Source organism: Anarhichas minor, unplaced genomic scaffold, assembly GCF_050575085.1.
Source record: "Anarhichas minor isolate MPS153535 unplaced genomic scaffold, ASM5057508v1 ptg000037l, whole genome shotgun sequence".
Lineage (NCBI taxonomy): Eukaryota > Metazoa > Chordata > Actinopteri > Perciformes > Anarhichadidae > Anarhichas > Anarhichas minor.
The window spans coordinates 545,176-558,395 of NW_027466483.1; positions in this window are offsets into that span (position 1 = coordinate 545,176).

Sequence of the window (13,220 nt, forward strand, 5' to 3'; positions counted from 1 at the left end):
AAAGGCCAAAAGTGGATTTTGTGAAAGTAAACATAGTTTCAGAAAACTGGCTCAGGGCAGTTGATTTCACTGTTTCATGATGTTTTCATTACAACCTGCTTACCCACCTTTACTGGTTTACGGTACATTCTCAGCCTTTTCTGCTCTTAAAATACGTTGCAGGCTTGGAAGAGGCCAAAAGTGGATTTTGTGAAAGTAACCATAGTTTCAAAGATTTTCTTCAAAAAACTGGCTCAGGGCAGTTGATTTCACTGTTTAATGATGTTTTCATTACAACCTGCTCACCCACCTTTACTGGTTTACCGTACATTCTCAGCCTTTTCTGCTCTTAAAATACGTTTCAGGCTTGGAAAAGGCCAAAAGTGGATTTTGTGAAAGTAAACATAGTTTCAGAAAACTGGCTCAGGGCAGTTGATTTCACTGTTTCATGATGTTTTCATTAGAACCTGATGATTACCCACCTTTACTGGTTTACGGTACATTCTCAGCCTTTTCTGCTCTTAAAATACGTTTGAGGGTTGGAAGAGGCCAAAAGTGGATTTTGTGAAAGTAAACATAGTTTCAGAAAACTGGCTCAGGGCAGTTGATTTCACTGTTTCATGATGTTTTCATTACAACCTGCTTACCCACCTTTACTGGTTTACGGTACATTCTCAGCCTTTTATGCTCTTAAAATACGTTTCAAGCTTGGAAGAGGCCAAAAGTGGATTTTGTGAAAGTCAACATAGTTTCAAGGATGTTCTTCAAAAAACTGGCTCAGGGCAGTTGATTTCATTGTTTCATGATGTTTTCATTAGAACCTGATGCGTACCCACCTTTACTGGTTTACGGTACATTCTCAGCCTTTTCTGCTCTTAAAATACGTTTGAGGCTTGGAAGAGGTCAAAAGTGGATTTTGTGAAAGTAAACATAGTTTCAGAAAACTGGCTCAGGGCAGTTGATTTCACTGTTTCATGATGTTTTCATTACAACCTGCTTACGCACCTTTACTGGTTTACGGTACATTCTCAGCCTTTTATGCTCTTAAAATACGTTTCAGGCTTGGAAAAGGCCAAAAGTGGATTTTGTGAAAGTAAACATAGTTTCAAGGATGTTCTTCAAAAAACTGGCTCAGGGCAGTTCAGTTTCATGATGTTTTCATTAGAACCTGATGATTACCCACCTTTACTGGTTTACGGTACATTCTCAGCCTTTTATGCTCTTAAAATACGTTTCAGGCTTGGAAGAGGCCAAAAGTGCATTTTCTGAAAGTCAACATAGTTTCAAAAAACTGGCTTAGGGCAGTTGATTTCACTGTTTCATGATGTTTTCGATAGAAACTGATTCTTACCAACCTTTACTGGTTTACGGTACATTCTCAGCCTTTTCTGCTCTTAAAATACGTTTCAGACTTGGAAGAGGCCAAAAGTGGATTTTGTGAAAGTCAACATAGTTTCAGAAAACTGGCTCAGGGCAGTTGATTTCACTGTTTCATTAAGTTTTCATTACAACCTGCTTACCCACCTTTACTGGTTTACGGTACATTCTCAGCCTTTTCTGCTCTTAAAATACGTTTCAGACTTGGAAGAGGCCAAAAGTGCATTTTCTGAAAGTCAACATAGTTTCAAAACACTGGCTCAGGGCAGTTGATTTCATTGTTTCATGACGTTTTCATTTGAACCTGATGCGTACCCACCTTTACTGGTTTAATGTAGCCTTTTATGTTGTTAAAATACGTTTCAGGCTTGAAAGAGGCCAAAAGTGGATTTTGTGAAAGTCAACATAGTTTCAGAAAACTGGCTCAGGGCAGTTCATTTCACTGTTTAATGATGTTTTCATTACAACCTGCTCACCCACCTTTACTGGTTTACCGTACATTCTCAGCCTTTTCTGCTCTTAAAATTCGTTTCAGGCTTGCAAAAGGCCAAAAGTGGATTTTGTGAAAGTAAACATAGTTTCAAGGATGTTCTTCAAAAAACTGGCTCAGGGCAGTTCAGTTTCATGATGTTTTCATTAGAACCTGATGATTACCCACCTTTACTGGTTTACGGTACATTCTCAGCCTTTTCTGCTCTTAAAATACGTTTCAGACTTGGAAGAGGCCAAAAGTGGATTTTGTGAAAGTCAACATAGTTTCAGAAAACTGGCTCAGGGCAGTTGATTTCACTGTTTCATGATGTTTTCATTAGAACCTGATGATTACCCACCTTTACTGGTTTACGGTACATTCTCAGCCTTTTCTGCTCTTAAAATACGTTTGAGGGTTGGAAGAGGCCAAAAGTGGATTTTGTGAAAGTAAACATAGTTTCAGAAAACTGGCTCAGGGCAGTTGATTTCACTGTTTCATGATGTTTTCATTACAACCTGCTTACCCACCTTTACTGGTTTACGGTACATTCTCAGCCTTTTATGCTCTTAAAATACGTTTCAAGCTTGGAAGAGGCCAAAAGTGGATTTTGTGAAAGTCAACATAGTTTCAAGGATGTTCTTCAAAAAACTGGCTCAGGGCAGTTGATTTCATTGTTTCATGATGTTTTCATTAGAACCTGATGCGTACCCACCTTTACTGGTTTACGGTACATTCTCAGCCTTTTCTGCTCTTAAAATACGTTTGAGGCTTGGAAGAGGTCAAAAGTGGATTTTGTGAAAGTAAACATAGTTTCAGAAAACTGGCTCAGGGCAGTTGATTTCACTGTTTCATGATGTTTTCATTACAACCTGCTTACGCACCTTTACTGGTTTACGGTACATTCTCAGCCTTTTATGCTCTTAAAATACGTTTCAGGCTTGGAAAAGGCCAAAAGTGGATTTTGTGAAAGTAAACATACTTTCAAGGATGTTCTTCAAAACACTGGCTCAGGGCAGTTGATTTCATTGTTTCATGATGTTTTCATTAGAACCTGATGCGTACCCACCTTTACTGGTTTAATGTAGCCTTTTTTGCTCTTAAAATATGTTTCAGGCTTGGAAGAAAAAAAATAAGTGGATTTTGTGACAGTCAAAATACTTTCAAAGGTTTTCATCAAAAAACTGGCTCAGGGCAGTTCAGTTTCATGATGTTTTCATTAGAACCTGATGATTACCCACCTTTACTGGTTTACGGTACATTCTCAGCCTTTTCTGCTCTTAAAATACGTTTCAAGCTTGGAAGAGGCCAAAAGTGGATTTTGTGAAAGTCAACATAGTTTCAAGGATGTTCTTCAAAAAACTGGCTCAGGGCAGTTGATTTCATTGTTTCATGATGTTTTCATTAGAACCTGATGCGTACCCACCTTTACTGGTTTAATGTAGCCTTTTCTGCTCTTAAAATACGTTTCAGGCTTGAAAGAGGCCAAAAGTGGATTTTGTGAAAGTAAACATAGTTTCAAAAAACTGGCTTAGGGCAGTTGATTTCACTGTTTCATGATGTTTTCGATAGAAACTGATTCTTACACACCTTTATTGGTTCACGGTACATTCTTAGCCTTTTATGCTCTTAAAATATGTTTCAGGCTTGGAAGAAAAAAAAAAAGTGGATTTAGTGACAATCAAAATACTTTCAAAGGTTTTCTTCAAAAAACTGGCTCAGGGCAGTTCAGTTTCATGATGTTTTCATTAGAACCTGATGATTACCCACCTTTACTGGTTTACGGTACATTCTCAGCCTTTTCTGCTCTTAAAATACGTTTCAGACTTGGAAGAGGCCAAAAGTGGATTTTGTGAAAGTCAACATAGTTTCAGAAAACTGGCTCAGGGCAGTTGATTTCACTGTTTCATTAAGTTTTCATTACAACCTGCTTACCCACCTTTACTGGTTTACGGTACATTCTCAGCCTTTTATGCTCTTAAAATACGTTTCAGGCTTGGAAGAGGCCAAAAGTGGATTTTGTGAAAGTAAACATAGTTTCAAAGATTTTCTTCAAAAAACTGGCTCAGGGCAGTTGATTTCACTGTTTCATGATGTTTTCATTACAACCTGCTTACCCACCTTTACTGGTTTAATGTAGCCTTTTATGTTGTTAAAATACGTTTCAGGCTTGAAAGAGGCCAAAAGTGGATTTTGTGAAAGTAAACATAGTTTCAAGGATGTTCTTTAAAAAACTGGCTCAGGGCAGTTGATTTCATTGTTTCATGATGTTTTCATTAGAACCTGATGCGTACCCACCTTTACTGGTTTAATGTAGCCTTTTATGCTCTTAAAATATGTTTCAGGCTTGGAAGAAAAAAAAAAGTGGATTTTGTGACAGTGAAAATACTTTCAAAGGTTTTCTTCAAAAAACTAGCTCAGGGCAGTTCAGTTTCATGATGTTTTCATTAGAACCTGATGATTACCCACCTTTACTGGTTTACGGTACATTCTCAGCCTTTTCTGCTCTTAAAATACGTTGCAGGCTTGGAAGAGGCCAAAAGTGGATTTTGTGAAAAAAACATAGTTTCAAAGATTTTCTTCAAAAAACTGGCTCAGGGCAGTTGATTTCACTCTTTCATGATGTTTTCATTACAACCTGCTTACCCACCTTTACTGGTTTACGGTACATTCTCAGCCTTTTCTGCTCTTAAAATACGTTTGAGGCTTGGAAGAGGCCAAAAGTGGATTTTGTGAAAGTAAACATAGTTTCAAAGATTTTCTTCAAAAAACTGGCTCAGGGCAGTTGATTTCACTGTTTCATGATGTTTTCATTACAACCTGCTTACCCACCTTTACTGGTTTAATGTAGCCTTTTATGTTGTTAAAATACGTTTCAGGCTTGAAAGAGGCCAAAAGTGGATTTTGTGAAAGTAAACATAGTTTCAAGGATGTTCTTTAAAAAACTGGCTCAGGGCAGTTGATTTCATTGTTTCATGATGTTTTCATTAGAACCTGATGCGTACCCACCTTTACTGGTTTAATGTAGCCTTTTATGCTCTTAAAATATGTTTCAGGCTTGGAAGAAAAAAAAAGGGGATTTTGTGACTGTCAAAATACTTTCAAAGGTTTTCATCAAAAAACTGGCTCAGGGCAGTTCAGTTTCATGATGTTTTCATTAGAACCTGATGCGTACCCACCTTTACTGGTTTAATGTAGCCTTTTATGTTCTTAAAATACGTTTCAGGCTTGGAAGAAAAAAAAAAGTGGATTTTGTGACAGTGAAAATACATTCAAAGGTTTTCTTCAAAAAACTAGCTCAGGGCAGTTCAGTTTCATGATGTTTTCATTAGAACCTGATGATTACCCACCTTTACTGGTTTACGGTACATTCTCAGCCTTTTCTGCTCTTAAAATACGTTGCAGGCTTGGAAGAGGCCAAAAGTGGATTTTGTGAAAAAAACATAGTTTCAAAGATTTTCTTCAAAAAACTGGCTCAGGGCAGTTGATTTCACTCTTTCATGATGTTTTCATTACAACCTGCTTACCCACCTTTACTGGTTTACGGTACATTCTCAGCCTTTTCTGCTCTTAAAATACGTTTGAGGCTTGGAAGAGGCCAAAAGTGGATTTTGTGAAAGTAAACATAGTTTCAAAGATTTTCTTCAAAAAACTGGCTCAGGGCAGTTGATTTCACTGTTTCATGATGTTTTCATTACAACCTGCTTACCCACCTTTACTGGTTTAATGTAGCCTTTTATGTTGTTAAAATACGTTTCAGGCTTGAAAGAGGCCAAAAGTGGATTTTGTGAAAGTAAACATAGTTTCAAGGATGTTCTTTAAAAAACTGGCTCAGGGCAGTTGATTTCATTGTTTCATGATGTTTTCATTAGAACCTGATGCGTACCCACCTTTACTGGTTTAATGTAGCCTTTTATGCTCTTAAAATATGTTTCAGGCTTGGAAGAAAAAAAAAAGTGGATTTTGTGACTGTCAAAATACTTTCAAAGGTTTTCATCAAAAAACTGGCTCAGGGCAGTTCAGTTTCATGATGTTTTCATTAGAACCTGATGATTACCCACCTTTACTGGTTTACGGTACATTCTCAGCCTTTTCTGCTCTTAAAATACGTTGCAGGCTTGGAAGAGGCCAAAAGTGGATTTTGTGAAAAAAACATAGTTTCAAAGATTTTCTTCAAAAAACTGGCTCAGGGCAGTTGATTTCACTCTTTCATGATGTTTTCATTACAACCTGCTTACCCACCTTTACTGGTTTACGGTACATTCTCAGCCTTTTCTGCTCTTAAAATACGTTTGAGGCTTGGAAGAGGCCAAAAGTGGATTTTGTGAAAGTAAACATAGTTTCAAGGATGTTCTTCAAAACACTGGCTCAGGGCAGTTGATTTCATTGTTTCATGATGTTTTCATTAGAACCTGATGCGTACCCACCTTTACTGGTTTAATGTAGCCTTTTATGCTCTTAAAATACGTTTCAGACTTGGAAGAGGCCAAAAGTGGATTTTGTGAAAGTCAACATAGTTTCAGAAAACTGGCTCAGGGCAGTTGATTTCACTGTTTCATGATGTTTTCGATAGAAACTGATTCTTACACACCTTTATTGGTTCACGGTACATTCTTAGCCTTTTATGCTCTTAAAATATATTTCAGGCTTGGAAGAAAAAAAAAGTGGATTTAGTGACAATCAAAATACTTTCAAAGGTTTTCTTCAAAAAACTGGCTCAGGGCAGTTCAGTTTCATGATGTTTTCATTAGAACCTGATGATTACCCACCGTTACTGGTTTACGGTACATTCTCAGCCTTTTATGCTCTTAAAATACGTTTCAGGCTTGGAAGAGGCCAAAAGTGGATTTTGTGAAAGTAAACATAGTTTCAAAAAACTGGCTTCGGGCAGTTGATTTCACTGTTTCATGATGTTTTCGACAGAAACTGATTCTTACACACCTTTATTGGTTCACGGTACATTCTTAGCCTTTTATGCTCTTAAAATATGTTTCAGGCTTGGAAGAAAAAAAAAAAGTGGATTTAGTGACAATCAAAATACTTTCAAAGGTTTTCTTCAAAAAACTGGCTCAGGGCAGTTCAGTTTCATTATGTTTTCATTAGAACCTGATGATTACCCACCTTTACTGGTTTACGGTACATTCTCAGCCTTTTCTGCTCTTAAAATACGTTTCAAGCTTGGAAGAGGCCAAAAGTGGATTTTGTGAAAGTCAACATAGTTTAAAGGATGTTCTTCAAAAAACTGGCTCAGGGCAGTTGATTTCATTGTTTCATGATGTTTTCATTAGAACCTGATGCGTACCCACCTTTACTGGTTTAATGTAGCCTTTTCTGCTCTTAAAATACGTTTCAGGCTTGAAAGAGGCCAAAAGTGGATTTTGTGAAAGTAAACATAGTTTCAAAAAACTGGCTTCGGGCAGTTGATTTCACTGTTTCATGATGTTTTCGACAGAAACTGATTCTTACACACCTTTATTGGTTCACGGTACATTCTTAGCCTTTTATGCTCTTAAAATATGTTTCAGGCTTGGAAGAAAAAAAAAAAGTGGATTTAGTGACAATCAAAATACTTTCAAAGGTTTTCTTCAAAAAACTGGCTCAGGGCAGTTCAGTTTCATTATGTTTTCATTAGAACCTGATGATTACCCACCGTTACTGGTTTACGGTACATTCTCAGCCTTTTATGCTCTTAAAATACGTTTCAGGCTTGGAAGAGGCCAAAAGTGGATTTTGTGAAAGTCAACATAGTTTCAGAAAACTGGCTCAGGGCAGTTGATTTCACTGTTTCATGATGTTTTCATTAGAACCTGATGCGTACCTACCTTTACTGGTTTAATGTAGCCTTTTATGTTTTTAAAATACGTTTCAGGCTTGGAAAAGGCCAAAAGTGGATTTTGTGAAAGTAAACATAGTTTCAAGGATGTTCTTCAAAAAACTGGCTCAGGGCAGTTGATTTCATTGTTTCATGATGTTTTCATTAGAACCTGATGCGTACCCACCTTTACTGGTTTACGGTACATTCTCAGCCTTTTCTGCTCTTAAAATACGTTTGAGGCTTGGAAGAGGTCAAAAGTGGATTTTGTGAAAGTAAACATAGTTTCAGAAAACTGGCTCAGGGCAGTTGATTTCACTCTTTCATGATGTTTTCATTACAACCTGCTTACCCACCTTTACTGGTTTACGGTACATTCTCAGCCTTTTATGCTCTTAAAATACGTTTCAGGCTTGGAAAAGGCCAAAAGTGGATTTTGTGAAAGTAAACATAGTTTCAAGGATGTTCTTCAAAACACTGGCTCAGGGCAGTTGATTTCATTGTTTCATGATGTTTTCATTAGAACCTGATGCGTACCCACCTTTACTGGTTTAATGTAGCCTTTTTTGCTCTTAAAATATGTTTCAGGCTTGGAAGAAAAAAAATAAGTGGATTTTGTGACAGTCAAAATACTTTCAAAGGTTTTCATCAAAAAACTGGCTCAGGGCAGTTCAGTTTCATGATGTTTTCATTAGAACCTGATGATTACCCACCTTTACTGGTTTAATGTAGCCTTTTCTGCTCTTAAAATACGTTTCAGGCTTGAAAGAGGCCAAAAGTGGATTTTGTGAAAGTAAACATAGTTTCAAAAAACTGGCTTAGGGCAGTTGATTTCACTGTTTCATGATGTTTTCGATAGAAACTGATTCTTACACACCTTTATTGGTTCACGGTACATTCTTAGCCTTTTATGCTCTTAAAATATGTTTCAGGCTTGGAAGAAAAAAAAAAAGTGGATTTAGTGACAATCAAAATACTTTCAAAGGTTTTCTTCAAAAAACTGGTCAGGGCAGTTCAGTTTCATTATGTTTTCACTAGAACCTGATGATTACCCACCGTTACTGGTTTACGGTACATTCTCAGCCTTTTATGCTCTTAAAATACGTTTCAGGCTTGGAAGAGGCCAAAAGTGCATTTTCTGAAAGTCAACATAGTTTCAAAAAACTGGCTTAGGGCAGTTGATTTCACTGTTTCATGATGTTTTCGATAGAAACTGATTCTTACCAACCTTTACTGGTTTACGGTACATTCTCAGCCTTTTCTGCTCTTAAAATACGTTTCAGGCTTGGAAGAGGCCAAAAGTGCATTTTCTGAAAGTCAACATAGTTTCAAAACACTGGCTCAGGGCAGTTGATTTCATTGTTTCATGATGTTTTCATTAGAACCTGATGCGTACCCACCTTTACTGGTTTACGTTACATTCTCAGCCTTTTCTGCTCTTAAAATACGTTTGAGGCTTGGAAGAGGTCAAAAGTGGATTTTGTGAAAGTAAACATAGTTTCAAGGATGTTCTTCAAAAAACTGGCTCAGGGCAGTTGATTTCATTGTTTCATGATGTTTTCATTAGAACCTGATGCGTACCCACTTTTACTGGTTTAATGTAGCCTTTTATGTTGTTAAAATACGTTTCAGGCATGAAAGAGGCCAAAAGTGGATTTTGTGAAAGTCAACATAGTTTCAGAAAACTGGCTCAGGGCAGTTGATTTCACTATTTAATGATGTTTTCATTACAACCTGCTTACCCACCTTTACTGGTTTAATGTAGCCTTTTATGTTCTTAAAATACGTTTCAGGCTTGAAAGAGGCCAAAAGTGGATTTTGTGAAAGTAAACATAGTTTCAAAAAACTGGCTTAGGGCAGTTGATTTCACTGTTTCATGATGTTTTCGATAGAAACTGATTCTTACACACCTTTATTGGTTCACGGTACATTCTTAGCCTTTTATGCTCTTAAAATATGTTTCAGGCTTGGAAGAAAAAAAAAAAGTGGATTTAGTGACAATCAAAATACTTTCAAAGGTTTTCTTCAAAAAACTGGTCAGGGCAGTTCAGTTTCATTATGTTTTCACTAGAACCTGATGATTACCCACCGTTACTGGTTTACGGTACATTCTCAGCCTTTTATGCTCTTAAAATACGTTTCAGGCTTGGAAGAGGCCAAAAGTGCATTTTCTGAAAGTCAACATAGTTTCAAAAAACTGGCTTAGGGCAGTTGATTTCACTGTTTCATGATGTTTTCGATAGAAACTGATTCTTACCAACCTTTACTGGTTTACGGTACATTCTCAGCCTTTTCTGCTCTTAAAATACGTTTCAGGCTTGGAAGAGGCCAAAAGTGCATTTTCTGAAAGTCAACATAGTTTCAAAACACTGGCTCAGGGCAGTTGATTTCATTGTTTCATGATGTTTTCATTAGAACCTGATGCGTACCCACCTTTACTGGTTTACGTTACATTCTCAGCCTTTTCTGCTCTTAAAATACGTTTGAGGCTTGGAAGAGGTCAAAAGTGGATTTTGTGAAAGTAAACATAGTTTCAAGGATGTTCTTCAAAAAACTGGCTCAGGGCAGTTGATTTCATTGTTTCATGATGTTTTCATTAGAACCTGATGCGTACCCACTTTTACTGGTTTAATGTAGCCTTTTATGTTGTTAAAATACGTTTCAGGCATGAAAGAGGCCAAAAGTGGATTTTGTGAAAGTCAACATAGTTTCAGAAAACTGGCTCAGGGCAGTTGATTTCACTATTTAATGATGTTTTCATTACAACCTGCTTACCCACCTTTACTGGTTTAATGTAGCCTTTTATGTTCTTAAAATACGTTTCAGGCTTGAAAGAGGCCAAAAGTGGATTTTGTGAAATTAAACATTGTTTCAAAAAACTGGCTTAGGGCAGTTGATTTCACTGTTTCATGATGTTTTCGATAGAAACTGATTCTTACACACCTTTATTGGTTCACGGTACATTCTTAGCCTTTTATGCTCTTAAAATACGTTTCAGGCTTGGAAGAAAAAAAAAAGTGGATTTTGTGACATTGAAAATACATTCAAAGGTTTTCTTCAAAAAACTAGCTCAGGGCAGTTCAGTTTCATGATGTTTTCATTAGAACCTGATGATTACCCACCTTTACTGGTTTACGGTACATTCTCAGCCTTTTCTGCTCTTAAAATACGTTGCAGGCTTGGAAGAGGCCAAAAGTGGATTTTGTGAAAAAAACATAGTTTCAAAGATTTTCTTCAAAAAACTGGCTCAGGGCAGTTGATTTCACTCTTTCATGATGTTTTCATTACAACCTGCTTACCCACCTTTACTGGTTTACGGTACATTCTCAGCCTTTTCTGCTCTTAAAATACGTTTGAGGCTTGGAAGAGGCCAAAAGTGGATTTTGTGAAAGTAAACATAGTTTCAAAGATTGTCTTCAAAAAACTGGCTCAGGGCAGTTGATTTCACTGTTTCATGATGTTTTCATTACAACCTGCTTACCCACCTTTCCTGGTTTAATGAAGCCTTTTATGTTGTTAAAATACGTTTCAGGCTTGAAAGAGGCCAAAAGTGGATTTTGTGAAAGTAAACATAGTTTCAAGGATGTTCTTTAAAAAACTGGCTTAGGGCAGTTGATTTCACTGTTTCATGATGTTTTCGATAGAAACTGATTCTTACACACCTTTATTGGTTCACGGTACATTCTTAGCCTTTTATGCTCTTAAAATATGTTTCAGGCTTGGAAGAAGAAAAAAAAGTGGATTTAGTGACAATCAAAATACTTTCAAAGGTTTTCTTCAAAAAACTGGTCAGGGCAGTTCAGTTTCATTATGTTTTCACTAGAACCTGATGATTACCCACCGTTACTGGTTTACGGTACATTCTCAGCCTTTTATGCTCTTAAAATACGTTTTAGGCTTGGAAGAGGCCAAAAGTGCATTTTCTGAAAGTCAACATAGTTTCAAAAAACTGGCTTAGGGCAGTTGATTTCACTGTTTCATGATGTTTTCGATAGAAACTGATTCTTACCAACCTTTACTGGTTTACGGTACATTCTCAGCCTTTTCTGCTCTTAAAATACGTTTCAGGCTTGGAAGAGGCCAAAAGTGCATTTTCTGAAAGTCAACATAGTTTCAAAACACTGGCTCAGGGCAGTTGATTTCATTGTTTCATGATGTTTTCATTAGAACCTGATGCGTACCCACCTTTACTGGTTTACGTTACATTCTCAGCCTTTTCTGCTCTTAAAATACGTTTGAGGCTTGGAAGAGGTCAAAAGTGGATTTTGTGAAAGTAAACATAGTTTCAAGGATGTTCTTCAAAAAACTGGCTCAGGGCAGTTGATTTCATTGTTTCATGATGTTTTCATTAGAACCTGATGCGTACCCACTTTTACTGGTTTAATGTAGCCTTTTATGTTGTTAAAATACGTTTCAGGCATGAAAGAGGCCAAAAGTGGATTTTGTGAAAGTCAACATAGTTTCAGAAAACTGGCTCAGGGCAGTTGATTTCACTATTTAATGATGTTTTCATTACAACCTGCTTACCCACCTTTACTGGTTTAATGTAGCCTTTTATGTTCTTAAAATACGTTTCAGGCTTGAAAGAGGCCAAAAGTGGATTTTGTGAAATTAAACATTGTTTCAAAAAACTGGCTTAGGGCAGTTGATTTCACTGTTTCATGATGTTTTCGATAGAAACTGATTCTTACACACCTTTATTGGTTCACGGTACATTCTTAGCCTTTTATGCTCTTAAAATACGTTTCAGGCTTGGAAGAAAAAAAAAAGTGGATTTTGTGACATTGAAAATACATTCAAAGGTTTTCTTCAAAAAACTAGCTCAGGGCAGTTCAGTTTCATGATGTTTTCATTAGAACCTGATGATTACCCACCTTTACTGGTTTACGGTACATTCTCAGCCTTTTCTGCTCTTAAAATACGTTGCAGGCTTGGAAGAGGCCAAAAGTGGATTTTGTGAAAAAAACATAGTTTCAAAGATTTTCTTCAAAAAACTGGCTCAGGGCAGTTGATTTCACTCTTTCATGATGTTTTCATTACAACCTGCTTACCCACCTTTACTGGTTTACGGTACATTCTCAGCCTTTTCTGCTCTTAAAATACGTTTGAGGCTTGGAAGAGGCCAAAAGTGGATTTTGTGAAAGTAAACATAGTTTCAAAGATTGTCTTCAAAAAACTGGCTCAGGGCAGTTGATTTCACTGTTTCATGATGTTTTCATTACAACCTGCTTACCCACCTTTCCTGGTTTAATGTAGCCTTTTATGTTGTTAAAATACGTTTCAGGCTTGAAAGAGGCCAAAAGTGGATTTTGTGAAAGTAAACATAGTTTCAAGGATGTTCTTTAAAAAACTGGCTTAGGGCAGTTGATTTCACTGTTTCATGATGTTTTCGATAGAAACTGATTCTTACACACCTTTATTGGTTCACGGTACATTCTTAGCCTTTTATGCTCTTAAAATACATTTCAGGCTTGGAAGAAAAAAAAAAGTGGATTTTGTGACAGTCAAAATACATTCAAAGGTTTTCTTCAAAAAACTAGCTCAGGGCAGTTCAGTTTCATGATGTTTTCATTAGAACCTGAT